Below are 22,239 nucleotides of genomic sequence, written 5' to 3' on the forward strand. Positions count from 1 at the left end.
TAAAAGTAAAAATTTTGACCAGGAAGCAATCTGAACATAATCACATGCAATTGAATTGGAACGCCAAACTCTAAACGCACATCGAATGCTTATTTAACACTCGATATATCGCCCTTGAATAAAAATTTAAGGGCTAGCACGTTAGATATTGAATCTACAGCCGAGGCTCAACCGAGAAAAAGGCCCTTTGGTGTAAAATCATCCCTCACATCAAGTCACAATAGGCGCATTGAGTGACTCTTTGGATCCTTTGCCAGAGACCGGGAACGTTTCTGCTGATTTTCTCTAGCTACATAAAATGAGTGCAGATATGAAATTTTCCGATAATTTCGGACCAACTTATAATAAACTCAACAAAGTGACTGGAGGATCAGAAAAATGTGTTGATTTGGCATGTAGTTTTGTTCCTTTTTACGGGTGGTGACCAAACACTCTCCGCCACACACCCTGGCGGTGGTTTGTGGGGTATTATGTAGGTGTAGATGAAGAAATAAATTAGTAATCACTCACAGAACACCAAAGAGTAAATTATGGACTAAATTCCTAGTAATAATGATGAGCAGATCCCTCTTGGATTGATGCATAAAAAGTATTTAGATATTACTTCAACACGGTTCCTCACAGAGAAATGATACCCTATCTGAGATGTTATGTATAATATGAATGAGTGAGGGATCAACAAGAGTATGTACCGCATAGCTAACCACTAGCAAAAAAGTAGCCGCCGATAGAATGAGCCTACTAGATGCAAATGAAACTTAATGGAGTGACATACAGGGAAGTGTGGGCCTCTTCATTTCTTGATACACATTAACGCAAAAAGTACCCACGCTAAAAGCACCTGTATATAATATTTGCAAACAACATGGTGATTTACAGAAAAATAAAGATACCGGAATATTGCTTTATCATCTGTAATGGTTTCTACCGGATATCAGATTGCTCTAAGAACTGTAGGTTAGAATCAATTATAGCAGAAAAAGTACGGAACTGAAGTTTTAGAATTTACATTGATTCGATCGAGATTAATATTTCAAAACAGGTCAAATAATTTGGTGTTCACTTGCATCAAACAATTCATGAGATGCACACCTCACAAGAATATGCGAGCCGGACATGAAGAAGCTAGGTTTTATTAGATGGGTACAAGGCAAATGTAATAAAGAGCTAAAAGAGATATGTTACTGCACTGAAGGTGGACCAGATTTTCTCTGCGCGGAAAGGATTTGGAAATAATGGAAGAAAAATTTAGATGAGAATTTGAAAATAGTGCATAGAAACTCCGCTATTTTTTTAATTGCAACGAGAAGAGAGCGTGGCGGGTATACTGGAGGAATTAGTAGGCAGCTTCTTGATTCACGAAAGCAGGATGAAGACTTTAATTGGTCCCCTAATAGGCCCCCTGCATATATTCTTGCGACATCAGCGGAATCAAGGCTTCATACTGAATTGTTAGATTTGATCATGCATTTAAAATAACAGAGACCGAAAGATTCAAGCCCTTTTTCTTACCTCGCGCGATGCGCAAATAAACAAACAAAATGAAACCTAACAAACCGAATGTATTCACTTTACAAACTTTAATGATTCAGTCAATTATTTCATTATTTACATTTATATATACATGTAATGCACATACATGGATATTAACATGCATAGTTAGTGTATTATACCGTACTCATTACATGAAGTGGGTTATATATTGTTTGAGTATTTAAACAAACACGTCTTCTCTATGCAATGATACATTTTAAAATACACTAGAAATACATATTATAATTATTTCCTTGGCTATTCAGCATAAATAAGTCCTCTCTAAGCCATTTTCCTTGTGTTAGAAGTTTTCCCCAAGTGTTTTCATTTAGAATGAATGCATATGAATACTCAGCATTTACTACAGTATATATTGCACCATAATGCACAAATAGTGAAAATAACTATTCTACAAATCGCAATTCTTCATTTATAATTTCTTTTCTTGAGCCACTTGTGGCTTAAAACAAATGCATTGATTGAATCTAAATTTAATCTAGGTACAGATGGTCACATTCTTCGACATATCTATATCTATATATTTATATATATGTATATATATATATTTATATATCTAAAAGGTACCCTACAAGCCACCGCCAGGGTATATTACAAGAGATGACTCAACGCCACACATGCACCAACAAATTTTTCATCATGCTTAATTTTTATTTAACAAAAAATATTCAAAACACAGCTCAGCATAAAACATTTATCTACGCATGCGTGATGAGCTACTATTAATAACAACAATGATAAATAAGGGTTAAAATTACAACATTTACAAGAAAACGTAAAATAAAAGAATATTTTTTTTCTAGCGCGGTTGTTTGAAGCTATTCTGATTATTTTTTCTTCCCGTGAAAACGAAGTCTTAAAATATATAGGCTCTACTCTTCATCTTTCCAATTTCATTTTCCATTGCCATTTCTTTTGACTGAAAATCCTCCGGATATTTCGAGAAAAATGCACATCCAGTCTGTTTATGTTTCGTGAATAGGTATCCTTACGTTTATCCTATTTTGAAAATCTTCAATTAGTTCTTGGGTTGAAGTAGAAACTAGTTTATAACAGATAAACCCTAAGTGGGACTACATATTTGCTTCATCTAATAACCATCTCAGTGCTCCGCTGTGCGATGCTCGTTAACGACAGGTACTTACCCTTGCACCACATACTTCGTTTGCGGTTTTCGGGAACCTAAGTATTATAATCAAGACATTTTAATCGGAGATTTAAGTATCTTAAGAAATATACTCATTTCGTTTGACAGGGCTCATAGCAACTAATTATTTTGTTCTGCGCCTAGGAGTCCTTGGAAGATGCTCTCAAATTTGCCGCACTTAAGAGTTTTTATTATCGGCTAGGAAATTAGCATAAATAAATAAGCATTTAACACTCTCATTTACTTTTACTGTGGTTCGTTCCAATACCAAATATGTGCCAGGAAAAATCTTTGGCATGGTGATAAATCTGCTGGTACAATTTCATATGTTCTATTAGTGTAAGCAAGTATAATTAACAATATTAGTTCCGATAGAGTTTTTGATTTAAGATGAAGTCAACATGCTTCTGAATACTAACAACAATGTGGTTATTTTAATCATCTAATCAGGAATACGTAAAATTTGAATGAATTATGATGAAGACTGTTTAATATTAACTCTGAAAAGGAAGTAATAAACTAGGAAACAGTTGGCGGAATATGACTCAAATTAACAATGGAGTAACAAGGCATCTATTGACTATTCCGCAAGTTGTCGCAAGGACGTATGGGTCGCACAAGGTGCTAGGCTACTTGCCAAACCTCATCTACTCCAATGCTTCCAATTACACATGGAACCCATTATCCACTTAAAGGACACGAGAAAGGGGTAGACCGAATATCATGGCATGCAACAGGCATTGTAAGGTCGATATGTATTGACATAACGTTGATGAATCAAAGGAATATGATGGATAAAATACAATGAATATGGAGAGAATATAACAATTATAAACAAATAATAAAAGCGAAACGTACTCCATGTTAAAAAGCCTAACGGTTATGGTGATGTTCTTCGAATAAGGCATAATGGAGGAATGTTCCCACAGATTATTTATTTATTTTATCCATTTAATGAGACGCAAATTATAATGACAATGTTCATATTTATTAGCGAGAAGGTGTAGTGCTGCTATACGAAAATAGCATTACTAATTTTCATCAAACAGTATATGAGTTTCAATGGTTGCCGTCTAAATCGGATATTAACATATAGTAACCTATACCGCAGCGGTAAAATGCAAGGGTTACATAGACCAATTGAGATCACAGCAACAATTTAAAAAAATTACTTTCAATATGAATCTATCATTATTATATCTACTCCATTATATTTTCATGAGGTATTTTCTGAATGAATTAAAGGAAGTAGACATAATAACAAAAAAATAAATTTTAATATATCTAAGTCAGTCAGACTGAAATACAATGAATTATATGGTAAGAAAATACTAAGTTATGCATCGCTTTGTTCTTTCCTCGGTAAAGTTTAGGGAGGTCACTCAGCTGAGATTTATTTGAAGGCGAATGTGACATTATTACATGGGCAGCATCTTAAGCAATTTCATTCAGAAGTTCTGCATTAGGAATACTGCATGAAACGGGGCAACCTCCTGCCTGAGAATTCATGAGTGCCATATTACTATTCCACAAAGAAGACATTGGACAGCTCTAAATCGATCGTGGTCAACGAAGAGCTAAGGTTTTTTTTAAAAGTCTTTAGCGTAAGTCGAATATTTGATGATCTAAATCGGGAATCGGTCAAGGAGCGAAAGTCAAATCAGTTATCTGATGTCTTGCATCAATTATGAGCAGGTGCTTATACCAAGAAGATTGAAAATGTAGAATAAGCACCGCCCTACGACGGCAGGAGAGACTATGAAATGAGATTGAAGAGACCAAGTGTAGAATCGACGGATTTAGGATGTTATTTTTCACTAAGATGTTCATTTGTTCACTAAGTTGTTCATCGAGATGTTCATTTTTTAATTCAATTCATTGACACAAACGATTGAGAAAAGTACGTTTTTATTCTAATCAGCCTAGTGCGTGATCATTGTTTTATCATAACCCTATTGTATTCTTCTTCCTGTTAGTAGCTGCTCGTTTCTAATGTGTAGGAATTATTTCACTCTAAGATACGGTGCAATGCATACGGCTTCAGTTAACATTACCTCCGTTATTAGAAATATATTGCATATATATTGGTAACTAACCCTTTAAGTAGTAGTAGTTTTGAGGGGAGGCGACCGACAGCTAAGGTCATTTGCGCCATAGGGGAAGGACAGGAAAGGATGAAGGGTGGAGAGAAACCCGGCGTCGGCATTAGCCTACTCTTTACGAAAGGCGCCAAAGGGGTCCGCGGCTTAACGTCCCATCCGACGGACGGCGTACTCACTCAAAGTGCCCTCCACGAAGCACCTCAAGTAGGGATCGAGATACCTCTGAAAAATATTTAACACCGCCGGGATTTGAACCCGCGCCCTCAGGGTGGGAAGCCAGTACGTTAGCCCCCGCACCATCTCGATCCCCTCTAACCCTTTAACAAAATATAAATTTCATGTTGCAACTTAGTGTGAAATTACCCTGTGCCATGCAATTAGTGACGGCTTGCAGGGTACCATTTAGGAATACTACCTTGATCAAAAAGTTCCCGGAATAACCACCGTGTGCCGCTCCCATCGTTTCGATTTGAGTTCTGTTTTTTTGTTAAATTGGTACATCTGTTGTTGATATTCCCTTTAAATCTTAGTGTCATAACTTGACATTTGCAAAAGTTACGGTCGGTTTTCGGTATGTCCATCAGTGCTTCCTGCGATTTTTCCATTACTTCCTCTCGGCTGCTAAAACGCGTTCCCCGTAATGGTTTTTTAACTCGATTGAACAGAAAGAAGTCACAGGGAGCCAAATCAGGTGAATTCGGTGGCTGTTGGATGGTATTTGTTGCATTTTTCGTCAAAAAATTACGAATAATGATAGCACTGTGCGACGGTGCGTTATCATGGTGCAAAATCCACGAGTTTTCTGCCCACATTTCTGGTCTCTTTCGGCGAATTGCTTCACGCAAACGTCTCATAACGCCCAAATAATACTCTTTGTTTACTGTCTGGCCTTCTGGCAAAAATTCATGATGCACTACACCGTTGTAATCCATGAAAACCGTCAGCATTGCCTTCTTGTTTTACTGAAAACGACGTGGTTTTTTTGGTCTCGGCTCATTTGGTGAACGCCATTCACTTGCCTGATGTCTGGATTGCGTGTCGTACTCATAAACCCACGTCTCGTCTCCAGTAATGATCCTTTTGATGAATGTGGGATCGGATTCAGCCTCGCAAATCATGTCTTTTGCGACGTCAACACGGTCTCTTTTTTGCATGAAATTGAGGTACTTTGCTGCTACACGACGGAAACCCAAATCATTAACCACAATGTCTTGGGCGGATCCATAGGCAATGTTCAAGTCCTCCGCTATTTCTCTGATGGTTAATTTGCGGTTATTGACCAACATTTCTTTTACTTTATCAATTTTTTCACCGACTTTCGATGTCGATGGTCTGCCACTGCGTTCATCATCTTCGATTGACTCACGACCACTTCTGAACCGCTCGTGCCACTGGTAAACGACCGTTTTTTTAGAGAATCGTTGCCGAAACACTTTTCCAACATTTCCAACGTCCGTGCGCCACTAAATCCGTTTTTTACGCAAAATTTAATACAAGTTCGTTGTTGCAAATTTAAATCCATTTCTGCAATTGTAAAAAATCGCCAACACACACAGAGATAGATGTACTCTTGGCTACGTAACTTTTGCAAATGTCAAGTTATGACACTAAGATTTAAAGGGAATATCAACAACAGATGTACCAATTTAACAAAAAAACAGAACTCAAATCGGAACGATGGGAGCGCCACACGGTGGTTATTCCGGGAACTTTTTTTTCAAGGTAGTACGTGCGTAATTTCCATGAGAATGCAAATTAATTTCAATTACTAGGTAGCTCTCACCTTAAAACTTAGTTATAAGCCCTGGGTCTTCCAAGCAGTTTATTTTATCCAAGCCAGAAGGGTAAGAATTCAGTAATCCTCCATAAAATTAAAAAAAACAGGAATTATGTACTAAAAATATTTCCTATTTCACTAAATGAAATTGGTTAAAAGATCTCTTATATATAGAACAAAGAGTTGGGGATGATATTTGCTAGTAACAGCCAAATCGTTACTATGGAATTTATTGTATGTTCATTGCCTTTGTTACCCTTCAGCTCTTCAAAATGAGCTGGAATAGTGAAGATTTGCGGTCGAAGTATACGACACAGAAGAAACATGTTAGAATCGAGATCAAAAGTGCATAAGCCTAAATTAACAATAGTTTTATTAGATATAATATATGTATATATATACATACATATATACATGTGTGTGCCTGCGTGTTATATATATATATATATATATATATATATATATATATATATATATATATATATATATATATATATATGCTTTCGTAGACGTAACACGGAAGTGCCGAATAGTACAATACACAGTAACACACAATATAGAAACACAAAAAAAGAAGAACACTCACACGTTATTTCTTGATATTTCGACGGAAACAATCCGTCTTCCTCTGAAGATATAGAAGTAATGACTGATATATATATATATATATATATAAATATATATATATATATATATATATATATATATATATATATATATATATTTCAAATAAAGAATTTGTATCTCATAAAAACTTCCAAGCATGAATTCCAATCTGCGAGCGCCGAAAATCCCTTTGCGTCAAAATAATCAGGTGTACGTACGAGGATTAATGTGAAAAGCTATAAAACCGAAAGGTCTTCTACCATTACAGTAGGATTAACTTGAATCTCATGAATAAGTGGATTTCCCTTCTTGAATCTGTGTTTGAAAGGGCGAGCTGAGAAAATGAACTTCTATTGTTCTTTCCGCACAGCTTCTCGTATTCAGTAAGCCTGTGAACTTTGCGAAACTCTTTGCGAAAAGGAAGATTCTTCAGAAGAAAAAGGGAACTTTCACTTCGGGTGTCATACGCACTCCCGCAAACTACTGACGACTCAGAACCGAGTATTTTTGAGACAACTATTTCAGTATTTCTTGATAAGATAAAAAAATGTCATGTCTTTGACACTCGACTAGATTATTGCGAAATATTTCGTCATTAAAGATTGGTTATTTTGGATTTATACTATTTTATACTTTAAGACAGTATTAGATTCAAATCTAGTCAGTTAAATAAGTAACACTTCACTTGGTAGGAATAAATGACTCGTACTTGAGAAAAATAGAATGTAAAGTGTGAAAGCAACGCAGTGCAACATGGAACGTATTAACCTACATCTACATAATTTGAGCAAGCCACCGTAGTGGTGTGTGGCGGTTGGTTTTAGGCCACTACCCGTAAATAGAATAAAACCAGATAAAAAACAAACATATACATGCCAGTCCACACCCATAGAGGCGTATATATTCATGCAAAAACCTTTATAACTTTACACGCATGCAAATACATATACTATCAACTTACATACTCATGCACATTCACCTACGAATGTAGTAAATTCCATCCAATGACGTGAAACTAGAATTTAAAAGCTAAAAGGGGACATATTCCTATCAAATGGACATGCGATTCATGGTCCCCGCCCCCAAAGACACAGGTAGGGAATATGCCACACCGCTGTAGGCAGCGAACGCGTCCCCCCGCAGAGAGGGACGATGGATGGAAGGAGAAGTTTGAAAACAAACAAAGCATCCTGGGTTATCCTGGAAATGTCGGCGAAAACTTCAAGAGACCATTAGAACTCAAACCTTAGGATACCTTATGTCACGAAGTTGATAGAGACGGCAATGACATCCTCTCCATTGGGTTTCCGCTTCTGTCACCTTGTCATATGCAGCGGTTTTTTTTAACTCTAAGCAAACGAACGGTTTTTGAAACAGTTCCCTATCGTACTCGTGAATATTTCACTACGGGAGACAAAAGCAATCCAGAAACAGATTTGGTTTCTACCTTCGAGCGAAATCAAACACTGAAGTTTTTATTTCGCTCCGAAATGAAAGTGGAACGAAATCAGGGATATCGGATCGGTAATAAAACCCGATTTCCTCTTCTCAGAAAAAAACCCAGTCGGAGAGTGGATGTTATTTTGGCCATATGTTGAAAGTGAATGTGTTCATAGGCAGGGAATTGGTGTTAACATGACCTTGACCACGGAAAAAATGATCGGGTTGATTTATATTTAAAATCGTCGAAGAAAGAATCGCAATTTAAAAATTTCAATGAATAACAGATAACCTTCCCACTATTTTTACACTCGATGGATACCTGAAGGCAGAAGTCGAGGGGAACTTGATCAGTCAAATCCAAAGAGTAAACATCATAGCATTACATCCGAGAACTTAATTTGGAGTTAAAGTAATCTTTAAACCGTTTACATCACATCTTCCTGATTCGGCGACAGAGTGTCTATTTTCCCTCACTCGACCCATAGTTTTTTTTTTGCACCCCTGGTATTTCATTATTGCTTGCATTAAATCTTGTGTGGAGAAGTGAAATTATTTTTCATTCAAAAGCCTCGATATGGAGTCCGAACATTAAATGCTTTTCACTTTGGTTGCAGTCTCCCGAAAGTTGTTTATATTTGTTACGAGAGATTTGTATTGTTTGACCATTCTCACGGTGAACTTGAGTGCGTATCGCATAAACCATAATTGAACGTGATTGGAACACATGCAAACAAGTATTTGACGGAGACAGCAACTTAAACTCCTTCAACTTTTAAAATGAATATGAACATCTTTAGCGTCACGTTAATTTCTTAAGACCACAGTGCAAACGGACTCATTACGACGCATTTCCTTTATGCCAAATGAAGTTGGGTTTCTTTAATAAATTTATCTTATTAATTTATTAGACTCAATATGAACCACACCTAAGATTCCGGAAGAGAAAAAAGAAGCAGAAAATGAATGAACTCAAGGGAAGAAAGAAAGACAAGGAGAATAGCCATATGATAGGGGAGTTTCGCCTTCCCACTTATCTAATTGCACGTCATTGGATAAATCTCTTACTTCATCCTAAGGTGCCATTATTTGTTAGATGATAGTATATGTATTTGATTCCGTGGAGAATAAACAGGATTTTTGCATGAATATATATGCCACTGTGGGTATAGTTTTGCACGTATGTGTTGATTTTGGAGGTGATTGCGTTCCTTTTTACGTGTGGTGACCTAACATCCCCCGCCAAACGCCCTTTTGGCGGCTTGTGGGGTATTATGTAGATGTACAGGTAGCCGATGTACCTGTAGATAGCCGATTGCGAATTTTGTGAAGAACCGATTGAAGATCACGCTCGATATGGGTCTTGTTCTATAAAAAGAACATGAAGCACGATTAAGCGTCGTCAATACTGCATCACGTACAAAATTTAAATTTTACTGTGAAAAAGTGAAAGTACCACCATTAGAAAGCGGTCGCATACTTAACAAGAAAAGGAAGGCGGCGAACGATTATCCCCGATTGCATCTCGAGCAATTGAAGAGAACCTTAAACTGCACTAAGATGAGACTTCCGATTCGAATGGGAGTTTCGGGATAATTCCCTCGCCTAGAAAGGCCTCCTCCCCCTTCGGGGTCGTGCAGCGTAATCCTTGGCAAAGGGCCATTAAGGACTGAGAGCGAGGAGGGGCTGACTCCCAACCGGATGCAGCGAGAAGAATCACGGCGCTGTTTGTCCGGTTTCCCTTCCGGGCGTTCCGTGTGCACCACAGACGGACTTGGTGGTGATATTCAGCAGGCTTCACTTAACCGTGAAGTTGGTTTTCCGGTTTCCCCAGATTTTATTTTTCAAAACGAAGGGAGTATTATGGAGGAGACATAAAGCCATAACTGCAGAATATCAATTATCCATGCCCGGGCAGGATTTTTCTATTCCGTGAGCCATGGGAATGGACAACTTCAATGGGCTTAAGTAACCTTTCATTTGTTAAGGTTATTTTTAAAAGAAACAGCGATAGCGAACACGCTAATTGGAAATTTTAGAGAATGAATAAAACTCTAAATGGACCTCGGAGATGCGAGAGTGGTCATTAGCAGATGTGCGCCTGTAAAGTCAACTCTGCCTGATCCTTGATGGAACAATGTGTGGCAAATAAAATGCTCGATTCATCCAAATGCAGGAGAAACAATTCGTGAGGTATGAATCGCGTGTGGCATTTGAAATACTTATCCGTCTTTCCACCATCAACCAAAGCGGAGGTCATATATATATATAACTTTTAGCCGACATATTTTGAGAAAAATAACGTCCATTTTGTTACTTCTGAATCATAAACAATGATTCGCTTTTAAATTCAGAGCCAATGCCATAAGGATTAAAAAAAAACGCAATTTCATTGGAACCATACGTGATAAAAATGAACTGAATCAATGAGCTAGACATGAACCGCATTATTATGGTGAATATATTGTGCCGAGGAAGGAGGCGATTTAGGACGAGGAGATTTTGAGGGGTTTGTTTTATATTGTTGGGTTGCGTTTTTATAGAATAGATAGGATAATTATTTTAGTACCTTGTAGCCATAACAACTTACCATATCCAGTAGATTACGTATCAAAATAAATAACCATTTGGTATATTTCGAAATTTACAAACAGTCTTATAAGATCAACCCAAAATTAATTCACTAATGAAGACAACATGAAACGCGTCCTTAATTTTATTTTCACACCCCTTAATTGCGCTTTCCAATTATCAAAAGGTAGACTAATATTTACACTTTCTGGTTAGAGAAAACGGCAGACTCACCTCATTTCATTAATATAAGGGTAATATAGGGGTATTAATATATTTCATTTCATAATTAAGGGGCCAAAAATATAAGTAAAACTAAACTGGTAGTTAACAAAAAGGAAACGCAATGAAGCTTTTAGTCAATTATAATACCTCTATTAATGATATTTTCCATGCGAGAAAATAATGGTTGACAAAACACTACCTTGCTCCCGGAAACGTCTGATTCACCTCATTTCGTCAACATTTTTATCCCCTTTTAAAAGTAAAATAAATTAGGAATAATTACATTTTTAGTAGCGGATACTTTGTTCTATACAGCTTTGCTTTTCATTGGACTTTATTGAAACCAATTGATTTCTGTATCGTTCAAACCTAACCTAATAAGACTGGTAAATTTCAAATTAATTGAAATCCAAATTGAAAGTTTTCACCTAACTTCATGCATCAGAAATTTTTATTATCGCATTTATACCAGCACTTTTTAAAAGAGAAAACACAAAAAACCTAAAATAAAAATCTATCCCTTTATTAGCCAATAATAAGGAGCTCATTGCTTTTCTTTTCACGTCCATAGGTTTACATTGATTTTTGATCCTCAACTGCCTCTGCTTATACGTAAAGGGGATTGAATTAATCTTCTGTAAAAGGGGTAGATAATAGATGAGTCGTAATTATTGCGCAGAACATTTTCCTATTCCGGGATGAATGGATAACTAATGTCCAAAGTCACTCACCTTTATCTTTATACAGTTCACACTCCGTCAATTTATGCCTCCAACCGTCGATAAAATAATAATAGCTGTTTCACCACCCAAGCTGAATGGTAATCACTTCCATGAAGCAGTGGAGCCAAAGCCTCCTCCCCTATCCACTGTTAAACACCTGGCTGAGATCCTTTATTACCACCTTTCTTTTAAGCGAATGCGAGGAAAGTCCGTCAGTCGCTGGTGTAATCTCTTGCGATCCGTCCAGGCAACGCCCAACGGGGCCTTCGCGGGATGTGAACTGATCCCATTCAAGGCATTTCTACGACCTGTTATGATGCTACGCTCGCGATACTCCCGTATACTACGATACTCGTATAATACCACTCAATCCTTTCGCGACCCTATAACGCAATATGCTCCAGCTACAAAACGCTACTGGTCCCTGAGATGACCCCGAAGGCTGAAGTCTATGCAAAATCTAACGTGGAACATCTACTCCTTTGGCCATGGAGCCAATGAAGTTACTGGACCGCCCTGCGCTTGGCGAACCATAACCCGGAGCTGCCCCGAGACATCTAGGGCAGCGTGGGTGGACTGCATCGGCGGAGGCCTGCCATTAAGCTGCCATTGCCAGCCATAGTCATCGTGGAGCTCCTGCGCCGTTATTACCTGGATGGGACCCTACATGCTATCCTGCCCCTACCATCCACTCTGGGCCCGATAGAAGGCTTCCTCCTCTTCCCACCTCAAAGACAACGCGGAAGCTGCACATTTTTACCCGAATAAAGCCAGTGAAAAGTGCACATGTGGGTTCTTGTAAAGTGTAACATCAAATAATTGATTCTATTGACACACGGTTTAGTGGCAAACCATCTGTAAACTATTGAAGACTATGCGCTCCCGACGAAAATATATTAAGGTTTTACGCCATCGCTACATTCTTCGTGGAACCTCTTTGTTCCTCTTTGACCCTGAAGAGGAACTTGTTCCTGAAACGATTCCGGATTCCGATTCGTAATTGATATTGTATAGAGTAAATTGTTGTTATTGCTATTCTTCTGCACTTGTCACGGTCGCTGAATAAAAATACATTTGAAACTGAGAAAACTGAAACTGAAATTTGGCAGACTCCCATCCCAGCCATTGCCCAGTCAATTTCTTATACTTTACTATAAATGGTAGTCCAGGGTGTGTGGCAGGGGGTTATAACAAGCCAGACTACTTTAGACACAAAATACTTTTTTTCCCTGGTGCCGTTAAATAACATTATTCTGATCCCTTATCGTTCGTAGGATAAAATGGCATCTTAAATTGATCTCTTCTATACTTAATTTCTCTAGTTTTATTGACATGATCTCGCCTACCTTAGTACAATGAGGCGAATAATACATTTTCAGCATCGTCGCTAGAGAGATCTCCTATTTTATGCTAGAGATTTAATCTTTAATCTAGCCTTCGCTGAGTGTTCCTCAACCTAGCTCCTCTAATAACATTGATACGTGCTCTGTTTGTCTTAACAACGCTTTACATATCTAGTTCCTCTGCGCTGCGCACTATACAAGTCGGGAATCATTCCAACTTCATAAGGATCCCATAAACTAGCATCAAATTCTAAATGAGGCCTAATAAACCAAATATAACCCTGCTCTTTAACCTTTTCTTCATATTTCTCTAAAAGTCTTCGAAATATAATTTTTTGCTCGCTTGTCCATATATTCTCCCTTTATGTTTCACCTTGGATAGGTCTTGAGTGAAAGTAACACCTAAGCATTTAATCGAGTGGACACTTTCCATTTCTGTATCCCCTTAGTCGGACTTCCGTGTCCCTAAAACAACGCTTGTTTGTTTTTTCTACAAACATTAGTAAAACTGCAGTCCAGCGAAACTCCGCCTGCGAACTCCGAAGTATGAGCCATTTGTTGTTATTTCTCCAGGCCAGTATCTCCCACTTGTATCGTACCGAGGATAATAAGCCATGTACTCGGACAAACTGCTTTTTATTTTCCTGTCACGGCGTCAGAATAAGGTCAAATTGCATGGGGGACCCAAGAAGACGGGATACGCAAACTCTGGAATATAATCCAAAACAAAACTCTGTTTGCTCATTAAATTCCAGACCAAATATTACTGCACAGAATCCAAACTCAGGCATCGAAATTATATTTTAATTCCCAACTAATGAACGCGGACGTCTCAGGATGAATGAATGGAGGAAAATATGACTTGATGAAGTCGGTGGTTTAAGAAGACGGTGACGTCAAACGCTTCTCTTGAGAGGCGTATAATAAAAACGTAGGACAAAGAGACGCACAGCGATAAAAATGCGAGGGCTGACAACAATGGCCATGACAAAGACCGAGGGAACGAGTGTATTTACGACTGGGTGGAGAAAGAAACATGGACCATTGAGATAATAATACATTCCTTTTTTCTATTCCTATGCACATACCTATTCCTAATCATAAATTTGCTGCTGTACAATTAATGGGTTAGGTTGAAGAAGGGACGATATAGTCTAAATTTTTCCCCATAAATAATGATTTATTATTATAATTTAATTTTTTTCTTTCCATTAAATTATTCCATCAAACATTTGGTCATTGATGTGTCCTGATTTGACATATTATAGTTTTCGTAGAATTAGTGAAAAAATTAGTAAAAATCATAAAATGTTTCTCTTATGTAAATAAAACGTTTAAATCTGTAAACTCAGAAATATATTATGCATATTTTAGAAAGCCACGAGTTATTTTTGTTAATTTGATTCGACAAGATTGTGATAAATTCCATAGATAAGGATTGAAATTTTTATTAGAATCATGTTCAAGAATAGAAAACAGTCGGCGGGGAAATCAGCACAGGCCATGAAGAGAATGCCATTTACCCACTTTGTTAATCCGTCATGTATCTAGCAGATAGAATAAAAAGGTTTTAAAAATTTCAATTATTCTATAAGAGAAGGTCCTGTGGATAACTTACAGGTATGTGTATGAATAATTATAAATTACAGACGAGGCATCACAGTGAGGTAAATATTACCAATTACGATTCCTTTTTAAAGTTAACAACTGGAAGGCGCTGTATTCTTAACCCAACCGGAAGGGTTATCCTGCTCACCTATGCTATCTTTTGATTACGATTCTACCTGGCTGCACATCTACACTCTTTCGACCCCATAAGCGTTTCGAATACAAGTACATCTCTTGTGACTCATATTGGAACATCTCAGGAATACTTCGCCTTCACGGGCGCCCGTTCAGTCGTAGACATAGCAGACCCATGTGATGAGAGCGCCTCTCTCCTCATCCAGCGACACTCACAGGTAGCACTAGTGTCGCGCGTTTTGTCAGGTTACAGCAGGCAGAATCCTTGCACCGTACCAGCTGCTACACGTCGCTTGCGCAGCACGGTATCCAGTCGGGGGCGCCAGCGTCGACTCCCTTGGCGAGCCAAAGCTGCTCCTGTTACGCTTCTAATTACCGCCCCCGTCCGTCCCCATCCCGGCTATTTCCTTGTTCCTGACTCTTCTTGCAATTATATAAGGAACGACTTGCTCACGCGCAGGGCTGTAAAACGCTTCAGGGGCATGTGGATTGAGGGATGAGGAAAAGGGGACACGGCTGTACGACACTCGTACCTTGTGGAACAAAGTCTAAAAAAACGGACCCACCCCCATCATTCCCTCTTCGGCGTGTCCGAAGGGTTAAGGGAGAGAAAGAGAGGGTCAGGTTGCTAATGGGGGCGAGGGACGAGTTTGTTGATATGGAGGGAAGGGGTGCTTCCACGGGGATGATCCATGTTAATTAAGGTTCTTCTGCGTGGGGAGAGAGGGAATGAAAAGACCTTTGAAAGACCTTCATTGAGGAAAAAAGCTCTTGCCTCCATGTTGACCAACTACCTGCGCCATTAAACTCTGGGCAGTAATTGAAAAAAAGGTGCTAGTTAAATTTAAACCGGCAAGGTTCGACTAACCGAAAAAATATCCAAGTTAATTTTCAGGAATAATTTGAAGCATATATTTTTAAACTTTGTTCGCGTCTACCCTAAACTCGAAGGAATATTCTAAAATACTAAAGAAGTGCCAAAATTAGACTGAGGTGAAATTTAATTATGTAATCGCGAAGTGGGATAAATGTTTACAGAAGGTCTTCAGTGGGAGTGTCATTTTAAGCCCTGCGAGTATATGCATGAAACAAATTTAATTGAGGTGCACATATAATTGAAATCAAAAGGTAAAGCCCTGGTTGCAATACAACTGTCTTGCCTGAGATCAACATGCCGCAACAGAAAATCTTTCTCAATCCTACGGTGTCCAAGATATTCAATTAAATATCAAACACAGTGACATTTTATAGTAACATATTTTCCAAGAATGTGAAAATGTGGTAGCTCAAAAAACCATAATTTTAAGGATATTTTAATTGAAAATGAAAAAATAACTTTGTAATTCCATAAAGTTACGCCGGAAACCATCAATTAAAAGGATATTTATAATTTCAAATTAGCAATAACAAATAAATATTTTGCAACTCCTAGCAAAAGCAAACCAACATCCTACTCAAAAACAAAGACCCTCTTCATCTCTGTGTACTTCTTTCCTCCCTTTATTCCGTCCAACATCCCTATCCTATTCCTCCTCTTTCCTCGTTTACCTAAAACTTTTCTTTCTATTAAAGTCTGCAACATTTCGTTGCCGATCAATATACCATTCATCCATTTTTCCTGCCTCCTTAGGATTTCTCCCAACAAATCCCTCTCCTCGCCCCCCATACCTAGTACTTCCACTTTTGTTTTCTTTCGGTCTATTCCACCTTCTCCATTCTTCTCCACACCCACATTTTAAAAGCCTCCAATCTACTTCGGTCATCCTGCTTCAGTGACCAAGTTTCCGCGGCGTAAATAACTACACTCGATATCAAAGTTTGGACGGGTGTTTTGTTAACATCCTCAGTCAACTTCCCTGTCATCAACTCCCTCCTCCTTGGGAAAGCCTCTTTTCCTAGCGCAGTTATTCTCCTTAGGTCCATGATACTTTGACCGTTTCGGTCCAAAACACTTCCGAGATACGTAAACTGTTCTACGTGTTCTAATTTTGCCCTCCTGTTTTAAAGTTTAGCTTACCCTTTCCATCTTGTGTTGGCACCCACTGCCACTCATCTTTCAGGAAGATAGCGTTGCATTTATGTGGGTTCAGAGACACCTAAACATGTCACCAGTGACCTCGTTCGAGCACACGTAATGATGTAATGAGCTGTTTGAATCGACAAATTGTCGGGCTGCCAATTCATGGGTGCGTGTCATTTCATGCACCCCGAGTCTCATTTACCGAGAGCCTCCTCGCCATGAAGAACCGGCCTGCCCTTCACTCATCCCGCTCACGTCGCTGAAGGAAGCCACGCGTGATGCCTCTGGGAGTTCGACGTCGCTCACCCTCACAGTAGAAAAGGGGAGAGACCCTCTCTTTTGGGGATTTTACGAGCCGAGGGGGAGGTTAGGGAAACCAACGCCGCAGTGTAAACATAAAAAGAGTGACGGCCTCCTTCTGTCGTCAATATGGCCCCCTTATAACAATAATGCTCGGACCCCATGCGCACGCCTACCGACACTCACTTGAGTCGAAATGTTTATGGAGGGTTGAGAGGGAATGGTGGGGGGGAGGAAGGCAACTGTCGTCACATAAAAGCAGCCATGGGGGTAGCGAAGGATACTCTTCAGTCACTCATCTTTTCCCCGTCTCGAAGCCTCCAGTAAATTATTTCACTTAAGTCAAGGTTGAGTTGGATGTTATTCCTTTCCTATGGGAGAGTACTCGAGTGCTCCACCACGCTACGCGAAAAATAGTCTAAGAATGGACATTAATGATATCATTTTCCTCCGGACACAGTTTTACGATGAATATGACCTCAGGACGTATTTCAATACTTACTATGGGATGATGTTACTCTCATGCAATCATTTAAAACTGTACTTTTTTCAAAATAATACCCCAAAAGTAAAATGGAAACAAGCAAGGGTGAGCTGTATCAGGTTACCTGTTATGAATGGTAATCACAATAATAACACATATACACAAATCTCAGTTCGATCAACAACTCGGACAAATCGTAGATCGTAGGCTTTCGCAGCTGTTGAGAGATGCAGAGGTAGTTCTCGGGCTGGACTGCGTGAGAGACATTTTTGGCTCAACGTCCCTGCAACGGGAGAGAAACGTTGAGCCAAAAATGTCTCTCACGCAGTCCAGCCCGAGAAATACCTCTGCAACTCGGACAAAGTTTATTGAAATGTAATGAAATAATTGACTTTGTAATTCCACACACTTCATTTAAAAACTCGACCCAGGTTTCGACGTTGAACGTCATCATCAGGTCTGAACCTGATGATGACGTTCAACGTCGAAACCTGGGTCGTGTTTTTAAATAAAGTGTGTGGAATTACAAAGTCAATTATTTCATTACATTTCAATATGTAATGCAAATTCCACAAAGTTACGCCTGAGACAACAAATCGAACAAAGTTGTTCACGTGAAAAATGGTACTTACATCCAAAATATTCAATGACTGAATATATCCAAACTATAAACAAAACATGAGCAATATTATAAAGAGGGTGTATTTAAAGATCAAGTTGGATGTCAACAAAATAAACAAGATCATACGTTTTTTTTACTGGGCCCAGAAGAGAAAGATATCCTCTTTCTAGTAGAAACAAATGAGACTGTTAGTGGAACGGGGAGTGGGATTATCTTCGTCTCCCGGTATTAACAGGCAGTAAATATATTAGCAAACGTACTCTTATAATCTCCTTACTATCCCTTTCCTGCAGTCAAAGAATCAATAATATAGTTCATAATTTACGTGTGAATACAGAAATAACAATTCGAGGAGTGAAGATAGAGCAAGTGGAATCCTTCGCCGTAGTGGCGGAAACGCAAGACGACCTGCAGGCAACTCTAAGTGCTATGGATCAAGTACTGGGGGAATATAATATGAACATCAACAAGAAGAAAACTAAAATCCTTGTGTGCGGACGAGAGAAGCTGAATGCAGATATCACCATTCGAGGGGTGAAACTCTTCATCTACTTGGGCAGCAGTATAACTTGGGATGGAAGAAGCTCGACGGCATCAAGCGAATAATAGCCAAAGATAAGAACGCGTTCATTGAGAAGAGGCTGCTGCTATGTTAAAACAACTTAAGATTTCAAACAAGGAAGCCGTTCGTTAAAAAGTTCGTGTGGAGGATGGGACTCAACGGATCAGAGACATGGAATAATGGAAAAGTGGACCAACGAAGAATTGAAGCATTTGAAACATGGTGCTGGAGGAAAATGCTGAAGATCAAATGGACAGAAAATGCCGTAGAGGGGAGCCCCAGCTCCCCCAAAGGGGAGCTCTATGGCAAAGGAGAACTAGATGGATTGGGCATACCTTGAGGCATAATGGATTATTTAGACACATAATAGAAGGAAAAATTGAAGAAAAGATCCCGCACGAGGAAGGCTAAGAGACAATTGCATAGCGCACCTTAAGAAGGACGTAAAACAGGCAACCTATCAGTCGGTGAGGATCTTAACACAAAATAGGGAGGAATGGATGGCTGCAGTAAACCAATCTTAGGATTGAAATACTGATTATGATGACTTATTTATGTATCATTTGGTATTGCATAGCTCTAGATAAATAGTATTGGTAAAGTATAACAATATTCTATGCTCTACCAACTCTAATTATCCCCTTTGCTTCTGCGATTATATCTATCTCGATCTCTAATGGTACAATTTCAAACCTCACTGTTCTGCTAACTATCTTCCTGATTTTACGTATGTAGTGAATTGGGACGTATAATGCATGGCATGTCCCAAAAAATAAGAAGCATAAATTGGGGGAAAACTTTACTGTAGACCAGAGTAAAAATCACTAAAATTCATCAAAACAGCACCCTTGTGCATCTACACACCGATGTCAGTGCTCCTGCCACGCTTCTGGTAGTCTAGTTCAGGCACCTCGTCACGGCATCTTTAAACTAATTCAGTGGTCAAAACGGACACTAAACAGGACCCACTTTGGTCGTAGTCACTAGTAACCAACAACCTAGTCTAAAATATTGGGTCACTTTCACAGTGATCCAAGAGGTTCAAGACTAGATTGTCACACAACCAGTATTGCGACAGTACCTTGGGGACCGTCTTGGCACACCTTTTCCATGATCAAATCTCTTGTAAGAATGCAATGTACTGTGGTTTTCTTAACATTGCATTTTTCTGCTAACATCCTGACCCTTCCGGGTCAATCAGAATCGAGCATTTGTCTCACTTTTTGCACAGTTTCATCACACTGTGTTGTTGATGGATGTCTGGGGCATTCCTCATCATCAATCTCCTCGTTACCCTCCCAGAACATCCTGTGCAAGCAGAAAACCATCACTTGGGCCATTTAACCATCTGTATAAGTACCCTTAACCATATTTATGATCTCTGAACCTCATTTCCCGAGTGTAACACAACATTCTATCGCATATGATTACTCCATGGAAAGTGGCATTCTGAATTTGTGACGCAACCCTTGAACAGGGATTCAGTCTAGCAGCGATCCGCAGGCTGTAACGGCCCGCAGGCAATTAGCGTGAGTCGTGTTGCTTTCCCAAGGCCTCTCACCATTTTTCCCGCCACAAATTGTCCCACTCCAGTCGTCCGCTTGGCTAGGAAAAATCGTTTTACTTACTTTTTGGTACAGATCCTGTATGTCTTTGACATACAGGGTTCGTCCGGAAAATAAGTGTACTGATTTTTTCCCGCCGCTCCAGGCGCGCCCAGCACCGCTCTGACGGGCTGCGATTGGAGGGGGATATGTTGGCAAGCGACGCTGAAAAAGGCAGTCGGCTCTGAGCTGTGGTGTAGTGAGGAGCTCTGTTAACGCGAACCTCCACGCTCGACCCACGTCACGGAACGCGATGCCGAAGTTTTTGGAGCAGCGTTATTCCATCAAATTTGCGGTAAAGCTTGGGAAATCTTCTACCGAAACTGTCGGTATGATTAACCAGGCTTACGGTGAGTCAGCCATGTCCAGAAACATGATCTTTCGGTGGCACAATATGTTCGTGGAGGGCAGAGAAGGTCGAGGGTCGACGACGAACCACGGCCTGGACGCCCATCAACGACACTCACCGACAAAAATGTGCGAAAAGTTCGCGATGTACTGAACTCTGATCGTCGTCTTAGTGTTCGGATGATAGCATAGCAGTGTAATGTGCCAAAAACAATAGTGCACGAGTCGCCCGCGTCCGGCCAGCGATCAAAAACATCTGGCGGCTGCATCACGACAATGCGCCGTCTCACACCGCGCTTGTCGTGTCGGACTTCTTGGCCAAGCACGGCGTGGCAACGCTGCCGCACCCGCCCTACAGCCCGGACTTGGCACCACCGGACTTATTTCTGTTCCCGAAGATAAAGAGGAGTTTGAAAGGAACGCGATACGGGGCTTTGGACGCCGTCAAAGAGGCCGTGACGACGTGTCTTCGAGAGGTTCCCGATGATGCCTTCGCGGGAGCGTTCCAGGAATGGGAACGCCGCTGGAACAAGTGTATCGACTCACAAGGGTCCTATTTTGAGGAATATTAGCTTAAGATATGTAAAAGTGTAATAAATTTTTTTTCCTGAGCTCAGTACACTTATATTCCGGACGAACCCTGTATATATAATTGACCTACCTCAACTTTGAGCAGTGAGTTCCACTTGAATTTCAACCTATGTTAAAACATGAGCCCCAATCTTAGCTCCCACATTATATAAACAATCATTTATTATTCGTTTCCCACATAAGAGCAGTAAATAAAATACGTAATTACAGCCAGAAAGAGCAAAAATATGAAACACGAGAAATTAAATGATACGATACTTTAGGTTATTTTTGCTTCCTGTGAGTACAAAAGTTAGGGCGGATACTATGATATTCCTTTCATTCTTGAAATAAATGGTAATAAAAACTTTTCAAAGCGTTATAACGGAGACAATTTGCGATTTTTTGCGAATCTGATCACACTCCTAAATGGAGAGCCTGTCATAACAGCGCATTCCATTAGGCACAGAAGACGCGTCTTCGGGCAATAAAATATTTCCAC

This window comes from Hetaerina americana, unplaced genomic scaffold, assembly GCF_022747635.1.
Source record: "Hetaerina americana unplaced genomic scaffold, ioHetAmer1.1.p SCAF_4, whole genome shotgun sequence".
Classification (NCBI taxonomy): Eukaryota; Metazoa; Arthropoda; class Insecta; order Odonata; family Calopterygidae; genus Hetaerina; species Hetaerina americana.